At 42.6% G+C, this 12,157-nt stretch overlaps 1 protein-coding gene across 2 annotated transcripts in view; it reads right to left on the bottom strand.

Moving 5' to 3' along the window:
* The window catches only part of TLR2 (toll like receptor 2), an 11,945-nt gene extending 6,625 nt beyond the window's left edge, over positions 1-5,320 (bottom strand). The window contains exon 1 of one of the 2 annotated variants that reach the window (XM_040251417.1): positions 4,521-5,320. The gene's annotated coding sequence lies outside the window, so the exon portion shown is untranslated. Of the gene's footprint in view, positions 1-4,016; positions 4,198-4,520 lie in introns of those variants that run through there. The other variant, XM_040251418.1, reaches the window with a different exon arrangement.
* Between the last annotated feature and the right edge of the window lie 6,837 nt (positions 5,321-12,157).

The following is a 12,157-nucleotide window of genomic DNA, read 5'->3' on the forward strand; positions in this document are numbered from 1 at the left end:
TGATGCATTTGAACTGTGGTGTTGGAGAAGACTCTTGAGAGTCCCTTGGACTGCAAGGAGATCCAACCAGTCCATTCTAAAGGAGATCAGTCCTGGGTGTTCATTGGAAGGACTGATGGTAAAGCTGAAACTCCAATACTTTGGCCACCTCATGCGAAGAGTTGACTCATTGGAAAAGACCCTGATGCTGGGAGAGATTAGGGGCAGGAGGAGAAGGGGACAACAGAGGATCAGATGGCTGGATAGCATCACCAACTTGATGGACGTGAGTTTGAGTGAACTCCGGGAGTTGGTAATGGACAGGGAGGCCTGGCGTGCTGCAATTCATGGGGTCACAGAGTCGGACACGACTGAGCAACTGAACTGAACTGATTATCCCTTTTATATATTGCTGGATTTTGTTTGTAATATTTTGTTTAGAATTTCTGAATCTATACTCAGAAATAAAATTGCCCTTTAAATTTCCTTCCTCCTAATGCTGTTGGTGTTGTTAAATACATTAATTTAACAGTTACAAAATGATTCAGATTTTCTTTTTATTCTTTTGTCAGTTGTGTTTTTCAAGGAACTTATCAAATTTTCTCCTAATTTGTCAAGCTTACTGACATAGTTACTTACATCCTCTTATTATTTTAATGTCTACAGGACCTCCATTCCATTCCTTAGATGAGTTACTCATGCCTGCTTTCTTTCTCGATTGTCTTGCTAGAGGTTTATCATCTTTATTAGCATTTTCCCAAAACCACCTTTTCAGTTGACAGAGCCTCGATTTTCTACTTCATTAATTTCTATTCTTATATTACTATTTCCTCCTTCTGCTTTCTCTGGATTTATTTTAATGTCCTCATTTGAGTTTCCTTGGACAGATGTTTCCTCATTCATTGTCAGCCGTTCTTCACTGCTGACATACCCACTTCAGGTCATAGATTTTCCTCTGGGCACTAGTTTAGCTGTATCATCCATGTCTCTTTCCACTCTGTTCTTTCCACACTTTGGTCTCTTCAAGCTTCAGTCTAAACATTTTCTTCTGATCTATTTCCTAGTTTATTTTTTCTTTCTTCAACTATGTTTAATTTACTGTTAAATCTATCCACCGATTTTAAATTTTTTATCATTACAGTTTTAAGCTATATAATTTCTATTTGGTTCCTTTTCACATCTGCTATGTCACTGTCAGAGTTTCAAATCCTCTGCCAAAATTTTCAGCCTTTATTTTTATCATTTTGAACACAGTATCACAGTCAGACAGGCTGCAGAGCACTTTTGACAGCCTTCGAAGACAGGGAATTAAGTGTTAAGGTCTGGGGCAGTCATGGATTGGATAGGAAAGGCCAAATTAGAGCAAGATAAGTCCTCACAGAGGTTCCATCACAGCTCTGATTTATCTGGATGGCTCAGGCAGCCTCAATCTCTGAATAAGGACCAAGATCATTTCTGGAATGCTAGTCCTCATGGGTACCCAGCACTAGGTAGCAAAGGAAAATTTGCTTCAGAAGAAGACAGCATCATCCTAGGCCTCAGATGTCGTTCTGAAAATCTGAAACAATTTTTCAGATACAATGTCCAGTATAAGACAGAAAACAACCAGGCACTAACGGAAGCAAGGTAATAAGCTCAAGAAGAGCAGAAGCAGCAGACAATAGACACAAACCCACAGAGGCCACAGATCCAGCATCGTCCCCACCTCTAAAAATAACAGAGTTAAGATGAGATGACTATTACTGTTTGTGCCTATGTCTATCCCATTGTCTTCCTGCTTAATCAGTTGTTGGAAGAAAAATCCTCTTAGTATAATTTTACTGAACAACCAAAATTTACTTGATTTTTGTCTACTTTGTAAGACAGTGCACAAATCTTAAGGAATCTATACCAATTTCTTTTTTATTATACTAGGATTTAAAGTCAAATATGCCCATTTTAAAATTTTTCCTAGCTGCTCTTTCTCTTTAAAAGGTGAAATGTATATGAGTAGAGATCTTGGGCTATTTCATAAGTGCATGACCAGTTTTCAACAAATAATAATTATTGCTGATGCTAAAACTATGGTTAACAACTCGATACTTAAGGGCAGAATTACTTGTCTCTCCTCACATTTCCTTAGGACATTATAGCAGTGGGCAGAGAACGCTTCAGTGTAAGACACCAGGAAAGGGAAGGGATGCTCAAGTTAGCTGGAGTGCAGTCACATCTAATGAAGGTTGTGGATCTGCACAAAGTATAAAATCATGTGCTTAAAGAATTCAGAAAGTTGCAGAGTGGTGAGGAATTATTGGTCCTAGACTTAGGGTAGGATAGGAGTCTGAGGAGTAAGCCTGGCGTTAGAGGCGACCTAGCTGAGAGGAAGCTGAAGCCCTGTGGCTCAGAGTGAAAGCAGGACCAGACTTTTGCTCCAGGGCAAGGGCTGGGATGCCGAGGTGAAGCCAGACTGGAGAGGGACAGGCTCGTGGCCAGAGAAGTGCAAGTGGGCTCTCCATAAAGCCAGGTGCAGAGAAGAGGCTACACCTTCTGTGAACAGGGCCCTCACAAATCTCTGCCCTCTGACCCTCGGTCTCCACCTGGCTAGAAGCTAGCCTCCTAGAAATCTCCCATAAGGTCTGCCACAAATGCTGGTATGGATCCAAATATTAAAAGATATCAGTTCAGTTCAGTCGCTCAGTCGTGTCTGACGCTTTGCGACCCCATGGACTGCAGCACACTAGGCCTCCCTGTCCATCGCCAACTCCTGGAGTTTACTCAAACTTATGTCCATTGCGTTGGTGATGCCATCCAACTATCTCATCCTCTGTCGTCCCCTTTTCCTCCTGCCTTCAATCTTTCCCAGTATCAGGGTCTTTTCAAATAACTAAGAATTTTTCAGAACTAAAGAAAAACGTAAGTTCACAAATTAAAAATGTATATTAAATCCCAAGCAAAAAAAGAATAGAAATTTCTCATCTAACCTCAAAACAATGGAATAATAGCCCCAAAGGGGTGAGAAAACATACGTGTTAGTCTAGACATTTATATCCATTTAAATAATCATCCGAGTAAAGCTAAGACATTTCCAGACATTAAAGACCTAAAAGAGAATTTTATGCATAGACCGTTGTTGAAAGAAGTACCCCAATACATATGTTCTTTAGCAACATGGAAAATAAACCTGGTAATAGGCAACAAGAAGCAACAACTGGATTTTTTTTAATATAACAATAGATAAGGAAGAAGACAGCATTCAGAAACTCAGACATGCCTCTGCTGTATGAGGACACAGTGAGGTAAATTTTAAATGATACTGTGGAGATAAAAAAATTTTTTTGACAAGCAATTTACTTAAAGATATTTATGAAGAGGTTACACCAAGATGCCACATATAATTAATTATGCTCAATCACCAAAATCAAAACAAGATATTTAACCAATCAAGTCAAATTCTTAAGTAACACAATGAAAAAAAAAATTAACTGACGGCTTAGAAACTTCCAAAACAAGTTGTCAACTTTAGGCAATGTTTGTAGTTCACTACAAAACAGTTTAAAGAAACAAATGTTTTCTGCTCAGAACAGGAAGAAACAAAATACTGGTGAATAAGGAAATTTGCCCCCTTTTTTTTTTTTTGGTCTCTACTTTCAAGTCAGGTCATCCTACTTGCTTTTTGCCAAAGATCTGAGTTAGCAACATTGCAGGCAGTGCAGACGAGACCTTCTTCAAGACTACACGCATCTCACCCACCTGAACTGCTCACACCAGGAACAATTTCTCTCTCTTCTCCCAGATTCCCGCCGCGCCCCACCCCCCGCCCCCCCGCCCAACAGGAAAAATATTTTCCTGCCTGGCATCTAAGTTCTAAACACAAGTTCTCATTTATAGAAGTTGAAAGGACGTGAAGCCCGCCCCGGGGACAGAGGCCAGGCTCGGGGTGCGGGGAGCGAGAGTCCTGGGCAGATCCAAGTCCTGACCCCGTCCCAGTTCTGAGCCCTGGTGGGAAATCCCAGCCCTGGAAGCTGGGTCCCTGCGGTAAGCCGTGAGCGCAGAGGTACCTGTGCACCCTGGAAAGCTTCCACCGGAGCCCCGTCACAGCCGCTCCGAGTGAAGGAGGCGGGAGCGGCCGGCGAGAGGGCGGCCCTTCGGGGAACCTTAGCCCCCCGTCCCTCGCCTCCGGGAACGCGGCCGCCCGCAGCGCGGAGCCCCGCTAGGAGGCTGGAGGGCGCTGCGCTCCGCCGCGGCCCGCGGACACCCGGACGCCGAGGGCTGGGAGAACCCCGGCCGCGCCCCCGCCCCTTTCCGGGCGGGCCCCGCTCCTCCCCGGGCCTGCGCGGGCGGGGTGGCGGGAGCGTCGCGGCCTCGGGGCCCAGTGCCCCACTCTCCCCGGGAACCGCGCGGCCCGACGGGGGTCCCGGGTGCCGCCGACCGGGAAGCGGGGATGCCCAGCGCCCGCGTCCGCGCTCGGCCACCCTGGGGCCCTGCCTGCCTGGCCACCCGCCCGGTCCGGAGACGGCTGCGGAGGGGGGATGCCCGCGGATCCTAATTCCTGCCCGACGCACCTGGGACTGGCGCGGCCTTGCGGCGCCTTCCACAGCCTCCGGCCGGGAGCGGCCCGGGAAGAGCGCGCGGGACGGTGCGCGCCGCCGGCGCCCCCTCCTCGCGGGTGCGGGACCCCTGCGGTCCAGCGCGCCGCCGCGCTTCCCCGCGGGCTCGGGCGGGGACCGTGACCCAGGTGCTGCCCGCACAGCTGGCGGGTGCGGCCCGGGTCGGAGGAGGGCGCTGGGGCCCGGGTTGCGGGGAGATGCTTCAAGCCTCCGTGTGGGATTCCCCCACCACACACTTAGATTTCGAAACCAACGAGAAGGCTTATTACCCAACCAGTATTTTCCTGAAGCCTCGAGCACCCAAAGCCTCTTATTACCCTGAAACGCTCGGTCTTTAAGCTCTACCTCTCCACTCTTCTGCACCCTTGGATGCCCAAATTCAGGCTCACCCCTGCCCCTAGGCCCTCTTCAACACTATTCCCCGTCAGCATATCTACATCTCCACTCGCAAGTTTACGCTCTCCTGCATTAGAATAACTCATCAATCACTCTCCAAACCAACGCAACAAGATTTTGCCTGAAGAGCAGATAAGGACGACACGGGGTTTACACATTTCCATCCTGTGGTGGTCCCTCTGCGGTGCGCTGACTGTCCGTCCGCAGCTGCCTGCCGCCTGCCACCCCTGCTCTTATGCTGAAAAGATGTGGACTCCCACTTGCGTTTACGATTTTGAACCTAAGCATTTCCATCCTTGTTTCTCAAAGTGGGTAATTCCCAAAACAAACAGCCTAGTTTGGCTTTCTTCTTCGCCACAGCAACTAGTGAAGCGTGTCTGTAAGGGAAACGAACTACCTTAATAGTCATAAACTACATTTTATTTTCATAATTACATTTGCCCTTCCTAAATTGAGATCAGAGGCTGAAGAAGCATTCTTGTTCCTCTTTGACACAGGAGGAAATGTCATGCAAATTCTAAGTGGCAGAAATGAGATTTGAAACGAAAATTTTACCCGAAACCAAGGTTTCTTTCTGTTACCCTATTCTATATGCCTCGTCCTCATTAAAGGCTCCAATCTCAGGCAAACTTAATCTACAGGCAGGGACGTGAACATGAGAGGGTGGAATCTGGTTTTCTGTACAGTTTACTGATTACCTGTGGACTTTTCTCCGCATTCCTGACCATCCTGCTCTCCAGTTGTTGGAAAGGCTTCCTTATTACTTCAAAATCACCGCGCCTCCCCCCGTCCCCCCCCCTCGCGCCCCCCCAACCCCACCCCCTCCACCCGCTTCCTCATGATTTCTCAAGTGGATCCCTCGGAAAACCTCTTTCCAATTTTTTTGCCCTGAAATTAAACCTCTGTTCTTTCTCTGTGAATCTTTTCTAGTAGAGCTGCCTAGATTGACTGATGTTATTGCTTTGTAATCCCAAAGTCGATTAGAATATTCTGACAAAATTATGTAAAAATCATGTATTTACCCACAACGTATTATCAGTGTCATCTCCTTGCAATGAAGATTTCTCCTCCACGCTCCTCAAAACTCCGCACGTTCTACTCTGGCACACCGTTATAGGTGTTCAGCTCTTCACGTTTTCAAAGCATTTTCATATGAATCTTTTCACTTGAGTCTCCCAATAGCAGGTGAAACAAATAGTTTTCATATTATAACACCTTTCAGTTCAACTGATTAAAGAATTTGACTCAAGTCATATGGCTCACAGCCAAGTGCAAAACCCAGGTTAGAGACCAAAATACCTTAGCTTCTTTTTGGTAGGATATCAGACCTTCTCTAATTCAAACCTTATTTAACCACAAAACTTATTTTTTAAAAAAAGAAAATGAACACAATATGAAAATGTATTCACTTAAATATAACTTTCATGGTATCCATATTTTTTGAGAATCTGACTGAAATTCTAAAATGAAGTTATCAAAAAACATTGTGTCTTATTCACATAAAATATTTTGTACTAGTTAAAGAAAATAATAAAGAATAACATCCATCAAAAATTACTTAATGAAAATCTGCTGTAATCCTTGCAGTAATTAATATACAGATCTTTGTACACAATCATTCTTCAAAATTTTTCTACTTTGAACAATGTCAATAACATCTATAATTTTTGTAGAATTTAATAGTCCCTATGTAAAATGAATATATTCAGATTGGTTATATTCTTTGCAGCTAAAGATGGAGAAGCTCTATACAGTCAGCAAAAACAAGACCGGGAGCTGACTGTGGATTCAGACTTAAACTGAAGAAGGTAGGGAAAACCACTAGGCAATTCAGGTATGTGTCCTAATGATTCAGTCACGCCAGCTCGTGCAACCCGACAGACCGCGGCCCGCAGGCTCCTCTGTCCATGGGATTCTCCAGGCAAGAATGCTGGAGTGGGGAGTCATTCCTCCTCCAGGAGATCTTCCAGACCCAGGGATCGAACCTGGTTCTCCTGACTACAGGCAGATTCTTTACCCACTGAGCTACCAGGGAATGACTTAAAAATCCCTTATGAGTATTCAGTGGAAGTGACAAATAGATTCAAGGGATTAGATCTGATAAACAGAATGCCTGAAGAGCTATGGATTGAGGTTCCTGACATTGTACAGGAGGCGGTGATTAAAACCATCCCCAAGAAAAAGAAATCCAAAAAGGCAAAATGATTCTCTGATGAGGCCTTACAAATAGCTGAGAAAAGAAGAGAAGGGAAAGGCAAGGGGGAAAAAGGAAAGTTATACCCAACTGAATGCAGAGTTCCAAAGAATAGCAAGGAGAGATAAGAAAGCCTTCCTAAGTGAACAATGCAAAGACATAGAGGAAAACAATAGAATAAGAAAGACTAGAGATCTCTTTAAGAAAATTAGAGATACCAAGGGAACATTTCATGCAAAGATGGGCCCAATAAAGGACAGAAATGGTATGGACCTAACAGAAGCAGAAGATATTAAGAAGAGGTGGCAAGAATACACAAAAGATCTATACAAAAAGATATTAATGACCCAGATAACCATGTGGTGTGATCATTCACCTAGAGCCAGATGTCCTGGAATGTGAAGTCAAGTGGGCCCTAGGAAGCATCAGTATGAACAAAGCTAGTGGAGGTGATGGAATTCCAGTTGAGCTATTTCAAATCCTAAAAGATAATGATGTCATATTGTGCTACACTCAATATGCCAGCAAATTTGGGAAACTCAGCAGTGGCCACAGGACTGGAAAAGGTCAGTTTTCTTTCCAATCCCAAAGAAAGGTAATGCCAAAGAATGTTCAAACTACTGCACAATTGCACTCATTTCACACACTAGCAAAGTAATGCTCAAAATTCTCCATGCCAGGCTTCAACAGTACACGAACCAAGAACTTCTAGATGTTCAGGCTGGATTTAGAAAAGGCAAAGGAACCAGTGATCCAATTGCCAACATCCGTTGTATCATAGAAAAAGCAAGAGAATTCCAGAAAAAAAACATCTACTTCTGCATCATTGACTACACTAAGGTCTTCACTGTGTGGATCACAACAAAGCGTGGAAATTCTGAAAGAGATGGGAATACCAGACCACCTCACCTGCCTCTTGAGAAACCTGTATGCAGGTCAAGAAGCAGCAGGTAGAACCAGACATGGAACAACGGACCGGTTCCATAATGGGGAAGGAGTACGTCAAGGCTGTATATTGTCACCCTGCTTATTTAACTTCTATGCAGAGTACATCATGTGGAACACTGGACTGGATGAGGCACAAGCTGGAATGAAGATTCCTGGGAGAAATATCAATAACCTCAGATATGCAGATGACACCACCCTTATGGGAGAAAGCAAAGAGGAACTAAAGAGCCTCTTGATGAAGGTGAAACAGGAGAGTGAAAAAGCTGACGTAAAACTCAACATTCAAAAAACTAAGATCATGGCATCCAGTCCCATCACTTCATGGCAAATAGGAGGGGAAAATGTGGAAGCAGTGACAGACTTCCCTTCTTGGGCTCTGAAATCACTGCGGATGGTGAGTGCAGCCATGAAGTTAGAAGATGACTGCTTCTTGGCAGGAAAGCTATGACAAACCTAGACAGTGTATTAAAAAGCAAAGACATCACTTTGCTGACAAAGGTCATAGTCAAAGCTATGGTCTTTCTAGTAGTCATGTACGGATGTGAGAGTTGGACCATAAAGAAGGCAGAGCGCCAAAGAATTGATGCTTTCAAACTGTGGTGTTGGAGAAGACTCTTGAGAGTCCCTTGGACTGCAAGGAGATCCAACCAATCCATTCTAAAGGAAATCAACTTTGAATACTCATTGGAAGGACCGATGCTGAAGTGGAAGCTTCAATACTTTGGCCACCTAATATGAAGAACAAACTCATTGGAAAAGATCCTGAAGCTGGGAAAGATTGAAGGCAAAAGGAGAAGAGGGCAGCAGAGTATATATGATTGGATGACATCACTGATTCAATGGACATGAACTTGGGTAAACTCCAGGAGATGATGAGGGATAGGGAGGCCTGATGTGCTGCAGTCCACGGGGTCGCAAAGAGTCAGACATAACTTGGTGACTGAAAAACAACAACGTTGCTAACATCTAATATGCCTAGTGTCTGGGAAACACTGGGTGTTAGATGCTACTTAATATTCACATTGGATAAATTTTCTGGCCACTGATAAGATTTAAGTGAAGAACCAAGTGGACCCTGACCAAATTCAATGTTAGGTTTTTCTAAAGAAAGTAACATTCTCTAAAGTTTATATATTATTTTGTTTTAAATGCAAAGTATGTAGGTAGCACAGGGCATCCTTTGAACTGTTTCAGTTATTCTCCAATCATCAAATTTTCACTGAGATCCAAGTATCCTGTGGATTTTAAATATTGTGAAGGAAGATATAACATTGAGCAGACTTTGGCACTTTCAACCATGAATATCTTTAGTTAGTATAAAAAAGCATGTCTTTAAAGTTCTGTCATGAAAAATAAAAATAAAAAAATAAAGTTCTGTCATGGTGGAAAATTCTCATGGCTAAGCTCTCGTTATTACAGTTTCTATTCAGCCTGGTCTGATCATGGAATTTCAGATATCTGATTATCCATTTTCCATTTTCCTGAAGTACAGTCTTCCAGTTCTACATCCTCTAAACAGATTTTCAAATCATCTTGTTTAATAACTATAACTTCTTTAACTATTAGTTTTTTCATGAGCCTGAATGTGGGATTCTCTTCTGTTGCCTATGATCTCATATGAAGAGCAATATTTTTCACTTTTAAACATTTTGGAAACTTGGAAGATTTACCAAAACCTTCAGAATAAAATTGACCTCTTCATATGTGGTCAAAAGGTACAAATTCTCAGTTATCAGATACATAAATTCTGGGAATGTAATGTTCAGCAAGGTGACTATAATTAATAATACTGTTATTATAACTTTGAAAGTTGCTGAGAGAATAAGTCTTAAAAGTTCTCAACACAAGAAAAAATGATAACTGAAGTGATGGATGTTATTAACCTGCCTGATATTATGTAAAAAGGTTGTAATAATTATTTCACAATACATGCATATATCAAAATTATTATTGTTGTTCTGTTATTAAACTAATACAATGTTACATGTCAATCATATCTCAATAAAACTGGGAGGTGGGCCACATCGAGATGCCACTACCTGCTCACTGCGCTGTTGTCGGTAGTGTCCGACACTTTGCGACCCCATGGACGGTAGCCCCCAGGCTCCTCTGTCCATGGGATTCTCCAGGCAAGAATACTGGAGAGGGTTGCCATTTCCTTCTCCAGGGGATCTTCCTGACCCAGGAATTGAACCTGTGTCTCCTGCACTGACAGGCAGATTCTTTACCACCGAGCCACAAGGGAAGCCCACATGCTCATTAGAATGGCTAAAAAAATGAATACTGACAATACCAAGTGTTGGTTAGGATATAGAACAAACATGTTCATACATTGCTGCTGGCAGTGCAAAATGATGCTCCAAGAAAGTCTGACAGTTTCTTGTAAAATTATATTAACACCTTATCCATGACTCAGTAATCTCAGTCCTGGGTATTTACCCACCAGAAATGAAAAATAAGTCCACAAAAAAGCATGTACTTTATTCAGAGCTAGAAGCAACCCAAGTATCTATCAACTCGTGAATAGTTAAATTGTTGTAATACCATAGACCACTGCTGCTGCTGCTGCTAAGTCGCTTCAGTCCTGTCCGACTCTGTGCGACCCCATAGACAGCAGCCCACCAGGCTCCTCCGTCCCTGGGATTCCCCAGGCAAGAACACTGGAGTGGGTTGCCATTTCCTTCTCCAATGCATGAAAGTGAAAAGTCAAAGTGAAGTCGCTCAGTCGTGTCTGACTCTTAGCAACCCCATGGACTGCAGCCTACCAGGCTCCTCTGTCCATGGGATTTTCCAGGCAAGAATACTGGAGTGGGGTGCCATTGCCTTCTACTACTCAACAATAAAAAGACAGAGGTACTGAAATATACAAGAACTGGATGATCTGAAAAAATGATACTAAGTGAAAGAAATCAGACACGGGCAAATACATAGTACAGAATCCATTTATATGGAATTCTACGCAAAGCAAAATCATGACAGAGAGCAGAGATATCAGGAAACCAGATGGAGAAGAGGGCTGACTATAGGGGTCACAAGGGGACTTTGGGACGTAATGGAAATGTTCTGGTTCATGATTGTGATAGTGGTTACATGATTGTATATCTTTGTCAAGCTCATCAAACTGTACTTTTTAGATTGATAAATTTTATTTGTTATAAATTATCTCAATAAAACTGAGTTTAAATAATCCTCTTCTCTCCAAGAGCAAAGAATGGGTATGTCAGGCCTCCAAAATAGAGGACCATTTGTCTGCTTTTTATAGAAGCAAGGAGAAAACACCTAATTTCTCCAACAGGTCATTCTGCCTTGCTTATAAAACATCTACTTTTACCTTAATAAGTTGACATTAATTTCTCACTTGCAAGAGATCTGACTAAGGTATTTCTTGATGGAAAGAAAATTATTTCTTAAGTAGCTCAGGAAGTCTAAACTACATAGAAGTATAAATCATAAAATCTTCTAATATCATATTCAGATGGCTTTATCCTTTTTGGAATGCTCATTTTCAGCTTTCTGTCTTGCCAATACTACTCCATCCATAGTCAGAGCAATTCATCACCCAAATTTTACAAAATCCATTCCAGGACTAGACTCATTGGGCTACAGTTATTCCAGAAATTAATAGATTCCTAGACCATTCCTGATGGCCTAAATGTTCATTCTTTGAGAAAAAAGAAAGGAGTGAAGAAAGAAAAGAAAGACAAAAGTTCTCAGAGTAAAACTGACTATTTCATCTGTTAGTCCAAGAGACTGGTCTACATTGATTTCAAACTTGTTGGTACATATTTCTAAGGATCAGAAGCATCAGTCTTAAGTTAATTCAGAACATAAAGCCCATAAAAGTTTGTGTTTCTTTTTTAGTTTAAAGAATTTTAAGTATTTCAGGAATCTACAACTTGGAAAGATGAAAAAAGAGGGAAAGAGACTTTTCTTCAAGTTCTTTGAAGCATTATCCCAGATGCAAAGGGCCAAACCATGAAGATGACATATGAGGTCAGTTGTTATGAGTTAGATTCAAATATACAAGAATCCAGACAAGACAATAATCTTCACC

Source organism: Oryx dammah, unplaced genomic scaffold (genome assembly GCF_014754425.2).
Source record: "Oryx dammah isolate SB20612 unplaced genomic scaffold, SCBI_Odam_1.1 HiC_scaffold_12, whole genome shotgun sequence".
In the NCBI taxonomy this organism is placed as follows: domain Eukaryota; kingdom Metazoa; phylum Chordata; class Mammalia; order Artiodactyla; family Bovidae; genus Oryx; species Oryx dammah.